The following is a 22,559-nucleotide window of genomic DNA, read 5'->3' as shown; positions in this document are numbered from 1 at the left end:
GCTTGGCAGATGAGCCTCTATTGTGAAATTTCAGGCTGTCTGATTGGTGGATGGCAGAGAGGTTTGGGGGCAGTTAGGTATTTTCAGTAGCTTTAGTCAAGAACGTGCATATAATATTTTGCAGTTCACAAACAGAAAGTACCTCACATTCATTTATACACGATGTGCAGTTATTAAGCCTGACTGTGCCTCAGGAGACATTGTGGTAGCCTTTGTTTTGCTTGTCTAACTTCCTTTAAGACACAGGAGACCTGTGCTCTGGGAATCTGTTGGGTTGTCTTCCTTTTTGATGTTCCATAGCCCCATAGCCCACATACCTTTATTCACAGCACATATGTGCTCTATTTTAATGGTCTGTTTTCCCCAAGAGATTGAGTTCTTTGAAGGTGTTGACTGTTCCTTTTTCATCTCAGTATCCCTAATGCCCTGTGCAGTGCCTGGTGCTTTGTAGGTGTATTCTAAATTACATATCACTAACCTTTTTTCAGGGATGTTAAGTGCCAAGTACTTTTTTTGTCCACTTTTTATAAGTTATGATCATTCCTTTTTAAAAATATTTATTTTTGGCTGCATCAGATCTTAGTTGTGGCACATGGGACCTTTGCTGTGGCATGTGGGATCTTACTGTGCACAGACTTCTCTCTGGTTGCAGTGCTTAGTTGTCCCAGGGCATGTGGCAATCTTAGTTCCCTGATCAGGGATCCAACACACATCCCCTGCATTGGAAGGCAGGTTCTTAATCACTGGATCACCAGGGAGTCACTGTCCATGTGACAGATGAGAATGAAGTTCCCAGATCACACAATTCAGTGGGCAGAGCTAGAATTTGAACCCAGAGTTCATATTCGTAACCAAAAGGATGGAAAGGCTATTGTATTTGGAATATTGATGCTTTTGAACTGTGGTGCTGGAGAAGACTCTTGAGAGTCCCCCTGGACTGCAAGGAGATCAAACCAGTCAATCCTCCCAAACATTCATTGGAAGGACTGATGGTGCAGCTGAAGCTCCAGTACGTTGGCTACCTGATGCGAGGAGCTGACTCATTGGAAAAGACCCTGATGCTGGGAAAGATTGAAGGCAGGAGGAGAAGGGGATGACAGAGGAAGAGATGGTTGGATGGCATCACTGACTTGATGGACATGAGTTTCAGAAAACTCTGGGAGTTGGTGATGGACAGGGAAGCCAGGCATGCTGCAGTCCATGGGGTCGCAAAGAGTGGGACACGACTGAGCAACTGAACTGATAGTATGGTAGTGTTGCTCAGATACTGTAGAGCATTGCATTGTGAGGGTCAAGAGCCTGAAGAACACCTAATACGGAGGCAAACTGGGGTGTGTATGTGTCCTGAGGCTTGGAAATGAAATTATGTCCTAATGGACACTTTTCTGTATTGTTTCTACTAGTAATGAAGGTACAGATAGTAAACTACATCTCTCATATGCATTTTCTTCATTAATAAATGTATAGTGATGAGGAGTGAATTTTTCTTGCTATAATCTCCCAAGTCTCTTAATATGCATGTTATCATTACCCACTACTTCATTATACATTCTAAGATTTATTTTAATAGCAGGGTTAAAATGGTTGATGCAACTTTAGGGAAATTTGCTATATGTTTATTAAAAATAAGGTGATAAAAAGTGATGCTGCTCATGACAGTTAAAACCGCAGATTTCTTGATTCCTTGGCAAATGAAACATTCTAGAATTTTTTCTTTTTAAATAACCCCTTGTACACCAATATATTTTTCACTTTAAGTACTTTATTTGAATATTGTTCTTGCTGACTTGCGGCCATCTTTACACCTATTACTAACAGTCTCTTAGACACACCCTTAGGATCTGTTGAGACTTGTAGCACTGTTTGTTTCTATAATATATGGTTCTCAAGTGTTGTGCTCTCCTTACCCTCCTTGAGCTGGTTTCTATGATTTTCCCCTTTCTGTTGCTGTCAAATATACATTGCAGTTGTCAGTGTGCCTTCATGTGGCTCCCTTCTTGCCCCCTAATGATTTGTTGCAGGCTTAAAATCAGTCTGCCAAGCTTCTTAGGAATTGTACTAGAAGGACTAAGGGGCATGTTAGTTACTAATATAAACGTGCGTTTGTTCTTGAACTTCGTGACATGTGTTTTGTCTCTGAGACCTCTTATTTACTGATTTCTTTGCTGTACTTTGAACAGATGAAGTTCCTTCCGAACTGGTTCATTCTAGGCATTATATTGTAAGATACTGTAATTTTCATTTTATGTGTTAAAAAGGATTGTTTGGCTTTATATTCAGGTAATTTTGCTATAGATTGTGACATTTGCTATAAAAACATGACATTTTATGATCAGATATTATTGGAAAATAAGATTCTTTCTGCTTTACTGAAAGAAATGGTGCTATAATTTATCCTGTGAAAAAGTGGGAGAAGTCCCCAAATATTTTCAGTGGTTGTTCTGTGACCAGCATTCATTTAGGCACCTTGCAGTTCTTGATCCAGAAGAGATTCCTGGGTTTTAAATTCCAGTTTTGACATTGGACAAGTTATTTAAGATCTCTGGGTCTCAGGGTCCTCATTGATGAATTTCAGATAATTATGTCTGCCTTCCCAGGTATTGAGAATTGCTGGAAATGTACGTACTAGAGGAGAATACTTGACAATTACTTGGTTTTTATCTACTCACAGAGCTAGAAATTGGTTGAGTGAGGACTTTGGACTTGTCCTGGAAGCAACGAGTATAGATCACTTATTGGAAGTGTCTTCTGAAAAACGAAAGCCAAAAATGAACATAGTCAGCATTCAAAAATGTATATGTATATATTGGGAGTAAAAATGGATCTTATGGGAAAAGTAAAGCTTATAGGAAGAAGGGGAATACCAGAACTTACTTCTTTCCCTCTTTTTCCTTATTCCCTAATTGGCCAGTGTGCATTTTCTTCTAAGGATAATTTTGAATTTTGTTGGAATTTGATAAGAGTGTTGCTTTTCCTTAGAATTGTCAATTATATTTTTGCACTGCCTTTTAGAGTCATCAATTTGGTTAATGGCACTACCATCCATCAATCACCCAAGATATAAAAACTTTACTGATAATTTGCACTCCTCTCATTCATCCAATTAGTTGATTAGATCTGTCCAGTCTTCTTCCTTATTACCACTATTTCATTTCCAGACCTCCTTGTCATTCTCTTTACACCGTCATGACAGTCTGCAAGCTGGTCTTGCTGTTACTCTCTCCACTTCCCCACTGGTTTTCCACATTGTGGTTGGTGCTCCACAATTCATCTCGCCTGATGCTGACACCATCCTCACTATTTCCCAAGTGTTTGCACTTACCTCTTTTATGGTACACTTACCCTGATGTAGAAGGCACATGGAAAAGACAAGATGAGTGATTGATACTTCCCCGTTATTTTCCAGCTTCCAAAATAATTTGCTGGTTCTTTACCACCTTCCAGAAATGCTCAGTGATCATTTTTAGCATGACTATGAACTGTTGCATTTAGACATATACGATGTGCTTCAGTCCTCATTATTACCCTTATTGATCCTCAAATGATCCCATATTTGGGCAATGGAGGCTTATTTATATTGGCTTCAGAGTCCTTTTGACATGGCCCTAGGAGTCTTTGATGGCTTCCTTACTTTTCAGTGTAAGATGCTCCAGGGTCCTCTTGTACATTTCTGCTCTAGACCCCATTATCAGCCATTTAGAAAATGGAGCCCTTGTTTCTTTCTTTGGAGGGGAATGTTATTTAGATATCACAATATAATTATTAGGAGTATTATTGCTACTAGATGGATCATTGTTTTAAAGCCTTTCTTGAATATATTAATACAATTATAATTTTTCTTTAGGATAAACTATATCATGAATTCTTATTGATAATGACCATTCAAATTTAATTAACCTCAATGATAACTACATATGTATCCCCTTTTGACAAATACAGAGGTTCAGTGATATCTACATAATTATCATTTTGTTTATCCTACCATATATATGCAATAGCCTCAGAATAACAATACCAACACGCCCATCAACAATGTGATTATTGGAAGCCATTTACAATATGTGTGTGTGTGTGTGTGTGTGTGTGTGTGTGCACGCATGTCTGCACAGTTGTGCTTTGGAGCAGGGTTTTTTTTTTGTCTTTAAAGTATATCCCACTAGAAATCTACATTTAAGTTGTGTTTTAAAGTCACTTGAATTATAATTGCTATTTATACAATTATACAACCAACAAGGATACACAGTTTGGGCCATTTATTTAATTTTACTTGTGATTTTAATACTGGTTTTTAAATGCAATTTTGAATTAGGTATATGATATTTACACAGTTCAAAATCTAGTCTACAAAAGAAGACATATTCAAAGAAGTCCAACTATTACCTTTCTCTCCTTCTCATATACGTAGCCATCCCAATTCCTTTCTTAGGTAAACAATAGCATACTGTATACACTGAGGATTTTTTGTTTTTGTTTTGCTTTGCTTAGAAATGTATTCTGAAGATAACTTTGCAGTAGTATATGGAGATATTCCTCATTTTGTTTTATAGCTACTTAGTACTCTATTATGTATACCTATAGTATTTTGGGCTTCCCACGTGGCTCAGTAGTAAAGAATCCACCTGCCAGTGCAGGAGACTAAGGAGACACAGGTTCGATCCTTGGGTCAGGAAGATCCCCCGGAAGAGGGCATGGCAACCCACTCCAGTACTCTTGCCTGGAGAATCCCATGGACAGAGGAGCCTGGCAGGCTACAGTCCATGGGGTAACAGAGTCAGATACAACTTAGTGACTGAACAATGACATATATATATATATATGTGTGTATATATATGTGTGTGTGTGTGTGTGTGTGTGTGTATATATATATATATATATATATATATATATATATATATATATATATATAAATGACATACGGAGAAGGCAATGGCACCCCACTCCTGTACTCTTGCCTGGAAAATCCCGTGGATGGAGGAGCCTGGTAGGCTGCAGTCCATGGGGTCGCTAAAAGTCGGACACGACTGAGTGACTTCACTTTCACTTTTCACTTTCCTGCATTGGAGAAGGAAATGGCAACCCACTCCAGTGTTCTTGCCTGGAGAATCCCAGGGACGGGGAGCCTGGTGGGCTGCCGTCTTTGGGGTCACACAGAGTCGGACACGACTGAAGTGACTTAGCATAGCATAGCATAGCATAATGACATATATATATATATGCATGTATATAATAATAAGATATTAAGTTGGATCTCTAAGACAGTGTCTACCTTAATGAAACTTAAAGACAACCAGCACAGTAATGAAAATGTGAAATACCTGGTAGTTAGTTAATGTCTATATGATTGGCCTTTTCGTGATGATACAGGTTATTGTAATAGCAGATGATTTGCTCAAGGTTTTATTCAATCTCCTCACTTGTAATTGGCTATAACTTACACCTCTGTGCTTCAGTGAGATGTTGTAAATATGACACAGGCTTAACAGAGTGAGCAGCAGTCTGAGATGGACATGAACTTACTAAAAACAACATACTTATATCGTCCCTTGCTGTATTTCCTCCTTCTCATACACATTGTGAGAAGAAACATTTTTTAAAATACATTTTTCCCCTTTTTCTTTGTCCCATTTTTTTTCCCCTCTCATAATTTCTAAGCACTTTGGTTAAAGCTCTTTTAAGTGAACTGTTTTATGTCCTTGAGAAAGCAAATAAAGGTTGAAATACAAGTGCCTCTGAGCTCTTGCCCAGGTGAGGGAGGGGAGGTTGGGCCTCTGTGCTGGGGGTACCTGTGGTCTCTCAGCTGGACTGCTGGCCATCTTTCTGTACTAAGTCCAGAGGAAAGGAGGCTTTCATGCCTGGGTCCTGAACTTTGAAGGGAGATGGAAGGTCTAAATATAAGCCTTGGCATCCTGGATACTCGCAATTGAACTTTATTCTTTTCTCTTTTTAATACTAACCCAAACCAAAAGCTTACACCTGTCTTTTATCATTAATAATACAAAATTCAGGAAAGAAGGGAGAAATATTTTAGTTGAAAATATTAGAAAGTATTGTGGGTTTCTGTAAGCAAATATGTAAACAATTGTAAAAGTTTTGTTTTCTAGTCTATTGGGGTAGATGGAGTAGTGGATGGAAATATTAAGTAATCAAAATATTTCACAGAGTGAATTCTTGTTTTTTCCAGTGATTTTTATTCACTCTTATTAAGAAATTCACAAAACTGTAGTTCATAGGTCAGATTCAAAATCCACAGCCACCCTCACTGGCTATTTTCAGTTTCATGGTTTGCTCTACTAGCAATTATTTCCTCAAATTAGGGCTGCCAAATTTAGCAAATAAAAGTACAGGATGCTCAGATAATTTGAATTTCAGTTAAACAACAACTTTTTTTTTTTTGGTATAAAAGGAAGTTCCATGCAGTATTGTTGACATTCATATACTAAAAATGTATCCACTGTTTGTCTAAAATTTGAGCTCAACTGGATGGTCCTATATTTTACCCAGCAACCCTCTACCAAATCAAGTATATTAGGAACCTGATTGAACAAGTCAGAAGCCTTTCAGTGATATTAATTGATGCCACTGTGCATTGACTTCTCTTGACTAGGGCTCTCTTCACTAATTGTCCTTTCAGTTTTGCTTGCACTGCCCATGTCGTCACGAGTCAGTGGCTTGATATGAAACAAACCTCTATGCCATTTGTGCTAATTACTATGGTTACATTTTTTAAATATCACAATTACTATTCAAATGTAACTATGAAAAGGAAGCTATTTCTAAGAAAAGAGAGTTGCATGTATTGGGTGATTCCTGAAATTTCAGGGGTCCATTGAAATGCTTAAGATTTAAAAAGCTGTCAACCCTGTGTATGAGATAGCAAAAGAGACACTGATGTACAGAACAGTCTTATGGACTCTGTTGGAGAGGGAGAGGGTGGGAAGATTTGGGAGAATGACATTGAAACATGTATAATATCATGTATGAAACGAGTTGCCAGTCCAGGTTCGATGCACGATACTGGATGCTTGGGGCTGGTGCACTGGGACGACCCAGAGGGATGGTATGGGGAGGGAGGTGGGAGGGGTGTTCAGGATTGGGAACATGTGTACACCTGTGGCAGATTCATTTTGATATTTGGCAAAACTAATACAATATTGTAAAGTTTAAAAATAAAAACAAACAAACAAACAAACAAACAAAGATTTAAAAAGCTGTCATTGGGTATGCAGTGCCTTGCTGAGCCATACTGGAGGTTGAGGAAATTAAAAAAATCAGTAATACTATCAGTAATACCGAGGCTGTCTTTATTTAAAGTACTGGTGTAATGTTCATCATGGGTTTTCTGTATTAATTTAGATTTTTTTAAAAAGCAGATTTATTTAGCTTTAATTCACATACCATAGAATCAATTCACTTAAAATGTACAGTTCCAATTTATAATAGCCAAAGCATGGAGACAATGTAATTTTCCATTGATAGATGAATGGATAAAGAAGATGTGGTACATTTATACAGTGGAATATTACTCAGCCATGAAGAAGAAGAAAATAATGCCATTTACATTCCAGTGGTCATATATGGATGTGAGAGTTGGACTGTGAAGAAAGCTGAGCACTGAGGAATTGATGCTTTTGAACTGTGGTGTTGGAGAAGACTCTTGAGAGTCCCTTGGACTGTGAGGAGATCCAACCAGTCCATTCTAAAGATCAGTCCTGGGTGTTCTTTGGAAGGAATGATGCTAAAGCTGAAACTCCAGTACTTTGGCCACCTCATGCGAAGAGTTGACTCATTGGAAAAGACTCTGATGCTGGGAGGGATTGGGGGCAGGAGGAAAAGGGGACGACAGAGGATGAGATGGCTGGATGGCATCACCGACTCGATGGACATGAGTTTGAGTGAACTCCGGGAGTTGGTGATGGACAGGGAGGCCTGGTGTGCTGCAGTCCATGGGGTCTCAAAGAGTCAGACATGACTGAGCAACTGAACTGAACTGAATGGACCTAGAGCTTATCATAGTAAGTGAAGTAAGGCAGATAAAGACAAATATCATACGTGGAACCTGAAAAAATGATACAAATGAGCTTATTTATGAAACAGGCTCACAAATGTATAAAGCAAACTTATGGCTACCAAAAGGGAAAGGTGGGAGAGGTATGAATTAGTAGTTTTGGATTAGCAGATACAAACTATTATATAGGAAATAGATAACCAATGAGGTCCTACTGTTTAACACAGGGAACTATATTCAATACCTCATAATAAACTATAATGGAAAATAATCTGAAAAGGAATATATATATATGTATAATTGAATCACTTTGCTTTATACCTGAAACTAGCACATTGGGAATTTTTCTTTTTTCCAGGGTTTTCAAGCTTTTTACTCAGTGCATAAAGTGACAGCCAGGAAAAAACAAAGTCACTTGATCTGCCATAATGAAAAAAATTCATTTGTGTTCTGTCAGCCTTCCAGTGATATTTTGGTTTCTTAAGAATTAACATAGTAGGATCACAGTAGATAGTTAAAGGAAATAACAAGATCTCTGCTTGGTCCTTTAATCCAAAGGCAGACTAGGAAGAATTGGATATGTCCCTGAAAAACCCATTTCATTTTCAAACTGATTCAACCTAGTTTCAGGGAAATGAGCAAGTTTCAGATTAAGAAATGAGCACAGCATGCTGCTGCTGCTGCTAAGTCGCTTCAGTCGTGTCCGACTCTGTGCGACCCCATAGATGGCAGCCCGCCAGGGTCCCCCGTCCCTGGGATTCTCCAGGCAAGAACACTGGAGTGGGTTGCCATTTCCTTCTCCAATGCATGAAAGTGAAAGTGAAGTCGCTCAGTCGTGTCCGACTCTTAGCGACCCCATGGACTGCAGCCTACCAGGCTCCTCCGTCCATGGGATTTTCTAGGCAAGAGTACTGGAGCGGGGTGCCATTGCCTTCTCCACTAGACAGCATGACTGTCTTAATTCTTCCTCATCTGGTTTAGGACTTAACCTATGACAACTAAATAAATAATTTTGAATACAAGTACATTTAGGCAGTAAGCAATGGAACTAGAAAACCTTTTGCTATCCAATGACCATGTTTAGGTATATACAGAGTGTAACCACAGACCCCGTCCAGCAGGGAAATTTGACAAAAAACCCTGTTTCTACCTGTAACAGCTGTCTGTGGATGTATCCTGAGTGGAAGGTGTTTGTTCTTATGTTCAATTCCTCGTTAAGTAAACTGGACGACGCGTGTGGGGCCCATATCCAGAAAGATCAAAGCACCAAGGCTAAAGACAAAAAAAGTCAAGTTGTGGCACCTACTGTATAAACAGAGCAACACAGTATTCCTTTATCATACCATTCTATATAGCACGAACACCAATCTATCTCTTGACACCAGCCCTTGCCTTCCCCAAATTTGACATTGCAGTTGGTATACCCAGGTCATTACTGGATTCGGCTTTCTGGGTCCTTTGTTGTTGTTCAGTTGCTAAATTGTGTCCAATTCTTTGTTACCCCATGGACTGTGGCATGCCAGGCTCCCTTTCCCTCCACTATCTTCCTGAGTTTGTTCAAATTCCTATCCATTGAATTGGTGATGCTGTCAAACCATCTCATCCTCTGATGCCCGCCCTTCTTTTGCCTTCAATCTTCTCCAGCATCAGGATATTTTCTAATGAATTGGCTCTTCACATCAGGTGGCCAAAGTATTGGAGCTTCAACTTCTGTATCAGTCCTTCCAGTAAATATTTAAGGTTGATTTCCTTTAGGATTGACTAATTTGATTTCCTTGCAGTCCAAGGGACTCTCGAGAGTCTTCTCCAGCATCAGAATTTGAAAGCATCAATTCTTTGGCACTCAGCCTTCTTTATGGTCCAACTCTCACATCCATACATGACTACTGGAAAAACCATAGCTTTGAAAACCATACAGACCTTTGTCAGCAAATTGGTGTCTCTGCTTTTTAATACACTGTCTAGGTTTGTCATAGCTTTACTTCCAAGGAACAAGCATCTTTTAATTTCATGGCTGCAGTCACCATCTGCAGTGATTTTGGAGCCCAAGAAAATAAAATCTGTCACTATTTCCATTGTTTCCCCATTTGTTTGCCATGAAGTGATGGGACTGGATGCCATGATCTTCGTTTTTTGAATGTTGAGTTTTAAGCCAACTTTTTCACTCTCCTCTTTCACCCTCATCAAGAGGCTTTTTAGTTCCTCTTCACTTTCTGCCATGAGAGTGCTATCATCTGCATATCTGGGTCCTTTAACTTGCTGCATATGCACTCTATTCTAAATGTGATTAATCACAAAAATAATCTCTTCAAGAAACCTTCATAGCAAAATAACAGATTTCCTATTACCAGTAAGAGGATCAAGTTTAATAGGCCAAAATAGAAGATGGGAAGTCTGACAGAACTCATGTAGATGGCACAGGAGGTCTCTGACCTCAGGCCCCCTGTGCTGAGCAATAACATCACTGGCAAACTCCAAGATGTAAGAACTATAAATATCCAGTCATGCAGGAAACAAGAATGTTTCTTTCTCATTTAGTCATCCTCTGAACCCTCAGCAGACCTTTCGTTTGTAGGCACTTTCCAATTTGTGCCTTTGTCCTCTCTTGTATTTCATTGTACAGTGAATAGTGTGAATTGTAGGGATGTGGGCTTTTTTCTCTTTTTTCCTTTTGGTTTTATTAGTGTCTCTTTCCTCACTTGCCACTGAACTGCTGGATGCAGAATCATCTGACTGGGTTGTGTCACTTTCTGCCTCTAGGAATAAAGCAGATTTCTTGAGAGATTTTTCCTGGATTTTTTCTTCAGCTTCTGTGGTTGTCTCCTTTTCCTAGCACTAGAAGCCCCAGTTTCTTCTGAGATCTCACTTGAGGAATCAGCTGTTCTATCTGTGGTTTCCTTTTTGCTTTTCTTCTGGTTTTTGTGTGATTTTTTTTTCTTATTTCTTTGTGGGATTTCTTTGACTTTTTATGTTTGTTGGTAGATGATTTTACCTGGGGAGATGTTTTTTCCCCATTAGATAGCATGTACTATCTTGTTGATCACTGTCTGTTTCAGATTCCTGAGGGTATAACTCTTTATAGCCACTGTGACCCCATCTGTCTGGTGTGTTAGCTTCATAATCATATAACTACTTGTTCCAGGATTTAGCCTTAAGAAAATCATCATCCACTGCTCCATAAGTTTCATTCTTTGACTTCCAATAGTCTCTTGACTTTCTTCATCAAAACCATCATTAGGTATCTGGCTTGAACTACTGGGCCATATTTTCCTTTCGGTCCCCCAGTAAGCATCTTCCATCTGTTTCTCCAGTTCTCTAATTCCTCCTGTAACTTATTGTGAGCATCTGTGTGCCAGATAACATTCCTTAAGAGAACTTGCCCCATGGAAACTTGGGACATTTTTCAATCCCTTGATCCTGAGGCAATCAGGCACTTGTTAGTGTGAGATAAGGAACCACTCCATTACAAGATTTCCTCCCACTTGGGAAGCAAAGAGTCGGAGCTCAAAGGCAGCTCTACACCATGTGCCACAGCCTCGTGTGGCGGGGATGGAGGGAGGAAGTGGTCTCTAACACGACATTGTGATTCAGCTGTACTTCAGTAAAAAAAAAAAAAAAAAAAAAAACATGTACGATTCCAGAATTTTTAGTAAATTCACAGATATGTGCAAATATTACCAATTTGGATATATTTTTATCACCAGAAAAATGAACACCTGCTCTTTAGATGACAGTCCTACCACCCACTATCTCCTTCAGCCCTAAGCAGTGACAAATCTACTTCCTATCTCTATGGTTAACCTTATTCTGGACATTTTATATGAGTGGAGTCATACAATGTGTTACCTTATTTGACTGGCTTCTTTAAGTTAGTGTAATATATTCACTGGTCATCCATGTTGTAGCATGAATCAGAGCTTCCTTCCTTTTTATGGCTAAATGATATTCCATTATATAAATATAACACATTTTGTTTATTCATTCACAAATTGATAGCCATGGGTGTTGTTTCCTACTTTCAGCTATTTTGAATAATGCTGCTATGAACATATATGTAAATGTTTTTGTTTGATAAGCTGTTTTCAAATCTTTTGGGTGGATTCCTAGGAGTGGATGTGCGAGTCATATAGTAATTCTATGTTCAACTTATTTTGGAACTACAAAACTATTCCACAGAAATTGCACCATTTTGCAAAAATTCCCGCTAATACTATACAAGGGTTCTAATTTCTCCATCCCCTAGCCAACATTCATTATTATCTGGTTTTGTTTTGTTTTCCATAATAGCCATCCTAATGGGTGGGAAGTAGTATCTCAATATGAATTTGATTTGCATTTTGCCTGTGATTAGTGATGTTGAGCATCTTTTCATGTACTTGTTGGTCATTTGTATATCTTCTCTGCAGAAATCTATTCATGATCTTTGTTCAATTCCTGATTGAATTTTTTATTGTTTATGAGTTGGAATTCTGTGTATTACTCCCTTGTCAGACATATATTTGCAAGTATTCCCCCCATCCTATAGGTTGTCTTTTCACTTTTCTTGATAATGTACTTTGGTACATAAAAGGTTTTAATTTTGATGAAGTTCAAATTATATTTTGTTTTGTTGTTTATGGTTTTGGTATCGTAGTTAGGAATTGTTTGCCAAAACTGAGGACATAGGGAGTTACCTCTATGTTTTCTTCTATTTCATCATTCAGCCCTAACATTTAGCTTTTTGATCCATTTTAGTTATATTTGTATATGGTATGAAGTAAGGGTCCAATTTCATTCTTTTGCATGTGGCTCTCCAATTGTGCATAGTACCATTTGTTAAAGAGACTGTCCTCTCCCTGTTGAATGATCTTAGCACTCTAATTGAAAAGCAGTTGACCAAAGATACATGGCTTTATTTCTGGACTATCAGTTCTGTTCTATTGATCCCTATGTCAGTTCTTATGCCAGTACCAAACTGTGTTGATTACCATTGCTTGTTAGAAAGTTTTGAAATTAGGAAATTTGAGTCTTTCCACTTTGTTCTTGTTTTTCAATATTGTTTTGACTATGCTAAGTCCCTTGTAATTATATATGACTTTTAGAATCAGCTAGACAGTTTCTACAAGGAAGTCAGTTGAGATTCTGATAGGCTCTATGTTAAATCTTCAGATCAGTTTGGGGAGCATTGCCATCTTAACATTATTAATTGAATCCATGAACATAGGATATTTACCCATTTATTTAGATCTTATTTTTCAGCAATGTTTTGTACTTTTCACAGTACAACTTTTGTGCTTCTTTTGTTAAATTTATTCCCAAGTGTTCTTTCCTTTTGTGTGCTATTATTAATGAATTTTTAAAATTCCATTTTATATTTTTTATTGCAACTATAGAAGTAGAACTGATCTCTACATATTGAAATTGTATCCTGTAACCTTAGTGAACTCATTTATTAATTCTAACAGTGTTTTTACCCAGTTCCTTAGGCTTTCCTATGTGTAAGTTCATGTCATCTGCTAATAGAGAAAGTTGCATTGCCTCCTTTCCAATCTGATGCCTTTTATTATTTTTTTCTTGACTGTTTGCCCTGGCTACTATTTTGAGCACATTATTGAATAAAGATATTGAGAGCAGTTACCCTTGTTTTGTTCTTGATTGTGCAGGACAGGCATCCAATCTTTCATCTTTAAGTATTGTATTAAATTAGCATTTATCTTGATTACTGAGTTTTGGGGAACCCCTAAAAAATTTCAGCCTGAGATGTCACTCAATTCACTTCAGTCCTGGACCTGCACTTTAAAAAGATTTGAAGAAAATTATAAAAACTCCTAAGGATTCTACTGTACAAGTGGCTTTTTCTTCTCTTCCTGTTTTGAAGAAGACATCTATAAATCACAGTTCATGCATTCATTGTTTTGAGTGAGGTTAACTTGTGGAAAAAGATCCAGTTAACAGGCTTATATACAAAGAAAAAGCCTAGTCTCTAGATCAAATGATAAGGGAAGTCACAAATTATTCCTATTTTAACTTTTTTGATTAATCAACAAACCTCAGGCCTGTATATATCCCATAATATGACTTATACTATCTATATGAAAGATTGTGTAAAGTATAGAGTTACCTACACTTCCCTTACTGTCTTCTTTAATTATGTTAAGTTTGCTAAACTCGTTAGGGTCTCAGGAAAACTTATTATCTTTATCCAGACCTGCATGTTCTGTGTACTCCATTGAATCCCTTGCACAGTGTAAGTTGAATGACCTAATTAATAAAGTGGAGATTTATTTTGGAAAGGTTTTTGTCTGGAATGTTGGCTTTCTATGGAGCTCTGATTAGTGAATTGTCATTTAAAGGTTTTTAACATATTTGAAAGTCACTCACTAAAAGATAAAACTCTAGTAAATGGACTGTACTAATTGTGATCAGGCCAGATGTTTGTTGTTTTCATTGAATTGACTCATGCTGATTATGACTGAATGGTGTGTTAACAGTATTCTATCTTTTTAAAAGGAAATTCTTTGTATTTTTAATTTAATGTTGAAGAATATAATAAACTTTTAGAAGACAGATTACAATTAAATATATTTTTTGCTAAGATTGATTAGATTATGGTTATTAGATTATTAGATTATAACTTACAGTGGATTTTAGTTAAAGAGTTCTTAATATAATTCATTAGCTGATCATGTGGGTAGAATTCAATACATTCTTCTTGGTCAGAATAACAAATATTATACAACATAAATATTATGTAATATATGAGTGGACTTTTAAAAATCTGTTTACATTTTTCAAAATTTTCATGTAAATATTTTGTCCAAAATATAGTCAAAGGATAAGCATCTTCTATTCATATTGACCTAAATCATTGGGGGAATAATTGACACTTTTTAAAGAAATCAGTGGTAAAATGCTGATTTTACCACTAGGAAAGAAATACTTTAATTTCTTTTGCTATTGTTTAGGTTTTGCTTAGTATTTACAGCATGGACTTCAGATTTCAGCTATAAATTGATTTGAAAACTAGTATCTTTAAGCTTAAAGGCCTCCAGTGCAAAGACAATAAAATGATTTATTCTTTATTTTTATAATACTAGAAAAATGTAATAAAAACACTGCATTGCATCTGGATTTTTCAAGTCACTTGGAGCTTGATTATTCCATTATATTGGAGACAAAAGCATTTTTGTTTTAAGATAGCTTATGAATCTCATTTTGCTTGGATAAACAGCTTTCTGGTAAGGTAATTACTGTAATATAAAAGCACTTAAGAATTTTACCCTTTGGAACATGAAAGACAAATTCAATTTTGGCCAGTTAGCATGGGGATGGGAAAAAACAACCTTCACCTCCTTTCTTAAACTAACCCTAAACTGGAAGCTTTAATAATGAACCCACTTAATTGCCTTCTCCAGTAAAATGTATACTAAATTTTTGTTTATCTTTGATTTTTTTCTGTAAAGATTTCATTTAAAATGTTTTTGTAAGTTTTTTTCTTCTTCATTGTCTTGCTCCCTCTCTTTTCTTTAAAATTGAGTTATAATTGACATATAACATCATTAATTTCAGTTACACAGCATAATGAATCGATATTTGTGTATAGTTTGAAATGATCACTTGAGGAAGTCTAGTTAGCATCTCGGAGAAGGCAATGGCAGCCCACTCCAGTACTCTTGCCTGGAAAATCCCATGGACGGAGGAGCCTGGTAGGCTGCAGTCCATGGGGTCGCTAGGAGTCGGACACGACTGAGAGACTTCACTTTCACTTTTCACTTTCATGCATTGGAGAAGGAAATGGCAACCCACTCCAGTGTTCTTGCCTGGAGAATCCCAGGGACGGGGGAGCCTGCCATCTATGGGGTCGCACAGAGTCGGACACGACTGAAGCGACTTAGCAGCAGCAGTTAGCATCTATCACTGTACATCATTACAGCTCTTTATTCTTGTGATGGGAACTTTTAAGATTTACTCTTAACAAATTTAAAATGCAGTACAGTATCATTAAGTATAGTCACCATGTTGTACATTACTTTGTCACTTTCTTTAAATTAAAAATATGTCTCTTGCAAACCAAAAAATATATTTTTATTGTACCAAGGATTTTTATAAATTTTATTGAAATATAGTTGATTTATAATGTGTTAGTTTCAGATGTACAGCAAAGTGATTCACATATAACATATATTCTTTTGAAAATTCTTTTTGTTATACATTACTACAAGATACTGAGTAGAATTCCCTATGCTATACAGTAGATCCTTATTGATTATCTATTTTATATATAGTAATATGTATATTTTAATCCCAAACTCCTAAATTATCCCTCTCCCAACTTTTCCCCTTTGATAGCCATGTTTGTTTTCTGTGTCTGTGAGTCTCTTTCTGTTTTGTATATAAGTTCATTAGTACCATTTTTTAAGATGTATAAGCAATATCATAATTCTGCTTGGCTTTCTCTGTCATACTTAATATGATAATCTCTAAGTCCATCCATGTTGCTGCATTATTTCATTCTTTTTAATGACTAAGTGATGTTCCATTGTATATATGTACCACATCTTCTTTATCCATTCCTCTGTTGATGGACATTTTAGCTGCTTCTGTGTCTTGGCTGTTGTAAGTAGTGCTGCAGTGAACATTGGGGTGTATGTACCTTTTCAAATTATAGTTTTGTCTGGATATATGCCCATGAGTAGGGTAGCTGGGTCCTATGGTAATTCTATTTTTAGATTCTTAAGAAACTTCCATACTGTTCTCCATGGTGGTTGTACCAGTTTACATTCTCACCAACAGTATATGAGGGTCCCCTTTTTGCCACACCCTCTCCAGCATTTGTTATTTGTAGACTTTTTGATGATGGCCATTCTGACTGGTGTGTGGTGAAACCTCATTATAGTTTTGACTTGCATTTCTCTAGTAAAGAGCAATGTTGAACATTTTTTCATGTACCCTTTGGCCATCTGTATGTCTTCTTTAGAGAAATATCTATTTAGATCTTCCCATTTTTTGATTGGGTTGTTTGGTTTTTTATATTGAGCTATAAATGAGCTGTTTATGTATTTTGGAAATTAATCTCGTCAGTCACATCATTTGCAAGTACTTTCTCCCATTCTGTATGTTGTCTTTTCATTTTGTTTATGGTTTCTGTTACTTTGTAATTTTCTTGTTTGTATAAGTGAAGATACAGGATTCTTCATGGTTTTAGTAGGATCTGAACACTGTCTTACTATCTTTTGAATGTAAAAATGTGGAAAAATATTATGGAGGTTTCTCAAAAAATAAAAATAGAGCTGCCATATGATCCAGCAGTTCCACTCCTAGGTATATATCTGAAAAAAAGAAGAAAACATTAAGTTGAAAAGATACATGCACCCCAGTGTTCATAACAGCATTATTTATAACAGCCAAGATATGGAAACAACCTAAGTGTCCATCAACAGATGAACTGATAAAAAGATGTGACACACACACACACTGGAATACTACTTAGGCATTAAAAATGAAAGTTTTGCCATTTGCAGCAGCATAAATGGACTTGGAGTATATTATGCTTAGTGAAATAAGTCAGACAGAAAGACAATTACTGTATGTTATCACTTATATATAGAATCTAAAAAATAAAACAAGCTAGTGAATATAACAAAAATGAGACATACTTGTAGATATAAAGAGCAAAATAGTGGTTATCAGTGAGGAGAGGGAACTAAGTAGGGGAACTGCTAAGTCGCTTCAGTCGTGTCCGACTCTGTGTGACCCCATAGACGGCAGCCACCAGGCTCCCCCGTCCCTGGGATTCTCCAGGCAAGAACACTGGAGTGGGTTGCCATTTCCTTCTCCAATACGTGAAAGTAAAAAGTGAAAGTGAAGTCTCTCAGTTGTGTCCGACTCTTAGCGACCCCATGGACTGCAGCCCACCAGGCTCCTCCGTCCATGGGGTTTTCCAGGCAAAGTACTGGAGTGGGTGCCATTGCCTTCTCCGAAGTAGGGGAAAGATACGAGTAAAAGATTGAGAGATACAAACTACTATGTATAAAATAAAATACAAGGCTATATTATACAGAACAAGGAATATAACCAATATTTTATAATAACTGTAGATGAAGTATAACCTTTAAAAATTGTGAATCACTTTTTTTGTATACCTGAAACTTATCTAATATTGACTATAACTCAGTAAAATTTTTTTAAATGTGGTGAAGGATAATAATGTGTCTTTAACATGCTGTGAGTTTCTCTTGGTTTCTGACACACGCACACACACAAATTGAGGTTGAACCTCTCTTCTTCTGCTTCTTTGTTGTTGTTCTTCTAGGAAAGGCCTATTCAAATACTTGCCCATTGGGTTCCTCATCTTTATAAATGATTTTGGGGGGACTACTTTATGTATGATGAGCATTAAACTGAAACTTCCTTGGTGACTCAGTGGTGAAGAATCTGCCTGCCAATGCAGGAGACACAGGTTTGATCCCTGTTCCGGGAAGATCCCACATGCTGTGGAGCAACTAAGCCCGTGTGCCACAACTTCTGAGCCTGTGCTCTGGAGTCCTGAAGCCACAACCACTGAGCCTGCACGCTCTAGAGCCTGAGCTCCACAACAAGAGAGGCCATTGCAATGAGAAGCCTGCACACAGCAACTAGGGAGTAGCCCCCACTCTCTGCAGCTAGAGAAAAGCCCTAGCAGCAATGAAGACCCAGCACAGCCAAAAATAAGTACATACATAAAAGTTAAAAAGAAAACCTTTTGCCTGTAGTAGTTATTACAGTCCCTGTCCACTTCCCCTTGCCTTTTAAGTGTGTTGCACCATGTAAACTTGTAACTTTTTTTAAAGTAACAACCATACAGACCACTTTTATTTTCTTTATGGCTTCTGTGTTTTTTGTTGGCCCTTAGATTGTTTTTATGTCCTATTAAAAAGATACTCTCTCCTGTTCAGTAGGTTGCCATTTTCTTTTCTTGATAAGTTTCCTTTGTGTGCAAAAGCTTTTAAGTTTAATTAGGTCCCATTTGTTTATTTTTGCTTTTGTTTCCCGTTTCTGTGGAGACAGATCCAAAAACATATTGCTAAGACCAAGGTCAAAGAGTCTATTGCCTTTGCTTTCTTCTAGGAGTTTTATGGTTTAATATCCAAAATGTGTAAAGAACTTATACACCTCAATATCTAAAAAACATATAATGATTAAAAAAAGGGCAGAAGACCCTAATAGGCATTTTTCCAGAGAAGACACACAGACGGCCAACAGACACATGAAAAGATGCTCAACATCACCAACCATCAGGAAAATGCAAATCAAAGCCACAGTGAGATAGCACCTTACACCTGTCAGGATGGCTATGGATTCATTTTGATGTTTGGCAGAACTAATACAATTATGTAAAGTTTGAGAATAGAATAAAATTAATTAAAAAAAAAAACAACAAGAAATGATAAGTGTTGACAAGAATGTGGGGGTGAGGGAACCTTCGTGTACTATCAGTGGGAATTAAATTGGTGCAGCCACAGTGGAAAATATTATGGATGTTCTTCAAAAAAATGAAAATAAAACGACCATGTGATCCAGCAACTTGATTCCTGGATATTTATCAAAAGAAAACAAAAATACTAATTAGAAAAGATATATGCACCCCAGTGTTCATAGCATTATTCATAATAGCCAAGATATGGAAACACCCTAGATATACATCAATAGATGAATTAATAAAGATTTGGTATATATAAACAATGGAATACAACTCAGTTATCCATCAACAGATGGGCTAATGAAGAAGACTTGGTATATATATACAATGGCATATTAGTCATAAAAAATGAAATTTTGCAGTTGTGTCAACATGGATAGACCTGGACGGTTTTGTACCTAGTGAAATAAGCCAGACAGAGAAAGTCCAATACAGTGTCTTCACTAACCTGTGGAATCTAAAAAATGAAACAGATGAACAATTATAACAAAATAGAAACAGACTCACAGATATGGAGAACAAACTAGTTGTTACCCAAGGATAGGAAGTGGCAGGAGGAGCAAACTAGGTGAAGGGGATTAAGAGGTACAGACTACTAAGTATAAAATAGTTACAAGGATGTAATTTACAGTACAGGGAATGTCCTTTTTGTATGGAGTGTGTTCTATAAAAATATTAAGTTACTATTTTGTATACCTGAAACTAATATAATATTGTATGTTAACTGCAATTAAAAACAAGAAAATAAACTGCATTTTTTATAATTTGAAAATGTGAACATTAAATAGGAAAAAAATCTCCTTTATATTATTCTACTACTTTTATATATTTTTTCATATGTAGAGATTTAATTCCTCTGAGGTGTATATATATGGTATAGAGAGAACTTCTATTTTTTCCCACTAATGTATCCAGTTTCCTCACAAATATTTATTGAGAATTTCATCTTTTTTTGCTAATTGTGACTACCACATTCACTATAGTTAATAACCATATTTATTTTGATTTATTTTTAGATTCTGTTCTGTTGATCCTTTTGTCTGTTCCCACACTAGTACCACACTGTTTTAATAGTTACTGTGCCTTAATAGTTGCATCAAGTGGAAGTTGCTTCCCCCCTTACTTAAAAAAAAGATTTGGGCAATTTTTATGTATTACATCTCCCATTGAACTATAGTTTCAACATGTAAAATATCCATCCTCCTCCACAATAAAAATCTGACCCTTTGCTAATTTGATTCAGATTGCATTGCATTTCTATATGAATTTTGGGTAAAATGTCTGTTCTTCAATATTCTGTGTGTGGGGGGTATCTGTGTCCATGTATTCATTTATTCGGGTCCTTTCCTGGGGGCTCAGACGGTAAAGAATTTGCCTGCAATGCGGAATATCTGGTTTGATCCCTAGGTTGGGAAGATCCCCTGGAGGAGGGCATGGCAGCCACTTCAGTATTCTTGCCTGGAGAATCCCATGGACAGAGGAGCTTGGCAGGCTACAGTCCATAGGGTCACAAAGAGTCAGACATGACTAAGTGACTCACATTTTAAAAAATTATTTTGTGAAATTTTATTTTTATAAGTCTTTCACATTCTTTTTAAGCTTATTCCTAGTTATCTTACAAATCTATATCTTTGTGGAACTGATATTCTTGTAGTAGTCGATTTACTGTGTTAGTTTTCCAGTTAATTCTTCTGTTCAGTTCAGTTCAGTTGCTCAGTCATGTCTGACTCTTTGCTGCCCCATGGACTGCAGCACTCCAGGCCTCACTGTCCATCACCAGCTCCTGGAGTTTATTCAAACTCATATCCCTTGAGTCGGTGATGCCGTCCAGCCATCTCATCCTCTGTTGTCTCCTTCTTCTCCCACCTGCAATCGTTCCCAGCATCAGGGTCTTTTCAAATGAGTCAGCTCTTTGCATCAGGTGGCCACAGTATCGGAGTTTCAGCTTCAACATCAGTCCTTCCAATGAACGCTCAGAACTGATCTCCTTTAGGATGGACTGATTGGATCTTCTTGCAGTCCAAGGGACTCTCAAGAGTCTTCTCCAACACCACCGTTCAAAAGCATCAATTCTTCCGCACTCAGCTTTCTTTATAGTCCAACTTTCACATCCATACATGACTACTGGAAAAACCATAGCCTTGACTAGACGGACTTTTGTTGGCAAAGAAATGTCTGCTTTTTAATATGCTGTCTAGGTTGGTCATAACTTTTCTTCTGAGGAGTAAGTGTCTTTTAATTTCATGGCTGCAATCACCATCTGCAGTGATTTTGGAGCCCCACAAAATAAAGTCAGCCGCTGTTTCCACTGTTCCCCATCTTTTTGCCATGAAATAATGGGACCAGATGCCATCATCTTAGTTTTCTGAATGTTGAGCTTTAAGCCAACTTTTTCACTCTCCTCATTCATTCATCAAGAGGCTCTTTAGTTCTTCTTCGCTTTCTGCCATAAGAGTGGTGTCATCTGCATATCTGAGGTTATTGATATTTCTCCTGACAATCTTGATTCCAGCTTGTGCTTCATCCAGCCCAGCATTTCTCATGATGTACTCTGCATATAAGTTAAATAAGCAGGGTGACAGTATACGGCCTTGATGTACTCCTTTCCTGATTTGGAACCAATCTGTTGCTCTATTTACAGTTCTAACTGTTGTTTCCTGACCTGCATACAGGTTTCTCAGGAGGCAGGTCAGGTGGTCTGGTATTCCCATCTCTTTCAGAGTTTTCCACAGTTTATTGTGATCCACACAGTCAAAGGCTTTGGCATAGTCAGTAAAGCAGAAATAGATGTTTTTCTGCAACTCTCTTGCTTTTTCCATGATCCAGTGGATGGATGTTGGCAATTTGATCTCTGGTTCCTCTGCCTTTTCTAAAACCAGCTTGAACATCTGGAAGTTCGCAGTTCACATATTGTTGAAGCCTGGCTTGGAGAATTTTGAGCATTTACCAGTGTGTGAGATGAGTGCAATTGTGCGGTAGTTTTAGCATTCTTTGGCATTGTCAAAATGTGGTCCACTGGAGAAGGGAATGACAAACCACTTCAGTATTCTTGCCTTGAGAACCCCATGAACAGTATGAAAAGGCAAAAAGATAGGACACTGAAAGATGAACTCACCA

The 22,559-nt window shown here is 37.3% G+C and overlaps 1 protein-coding gene and 1 pseudogene across 3 annotated transcripts in view; one reads left to right on the top strand and one right to left on the bottom strand.

Moving 5' to 3' along the window:
• Positions 1-22,559, top strand: part of KLHL13 (kelch like family member 13) — a 197,090-nt gene that overhangs the window by 49,867 nt on the left and 124,664 nt on the right. The window lies entirely within an intron of this gene.
• On the bottom strand, positions 10,540-11,790 carry LOC133243507 (uncharacterized protein NKAPD1-like; annotated as a pseudogene).

This window comes from Bos javanicus, chromosome X (genome assembly GCF_032452875.1).
Source record: "Bos javanicus breed banteng chromosome X, ARS-OSU_banteng_1.0, whole genome shotgun sequence".
Taxonomy (NCBI): Eukaryota; Metazoa; Chordata; class Mammalia; order Artiodactyla; family Bovidae; genus Bos; species Bos javanicus.
This window is presented reverse-complemented; position numbering and strand designations above follow the sequence as displayed.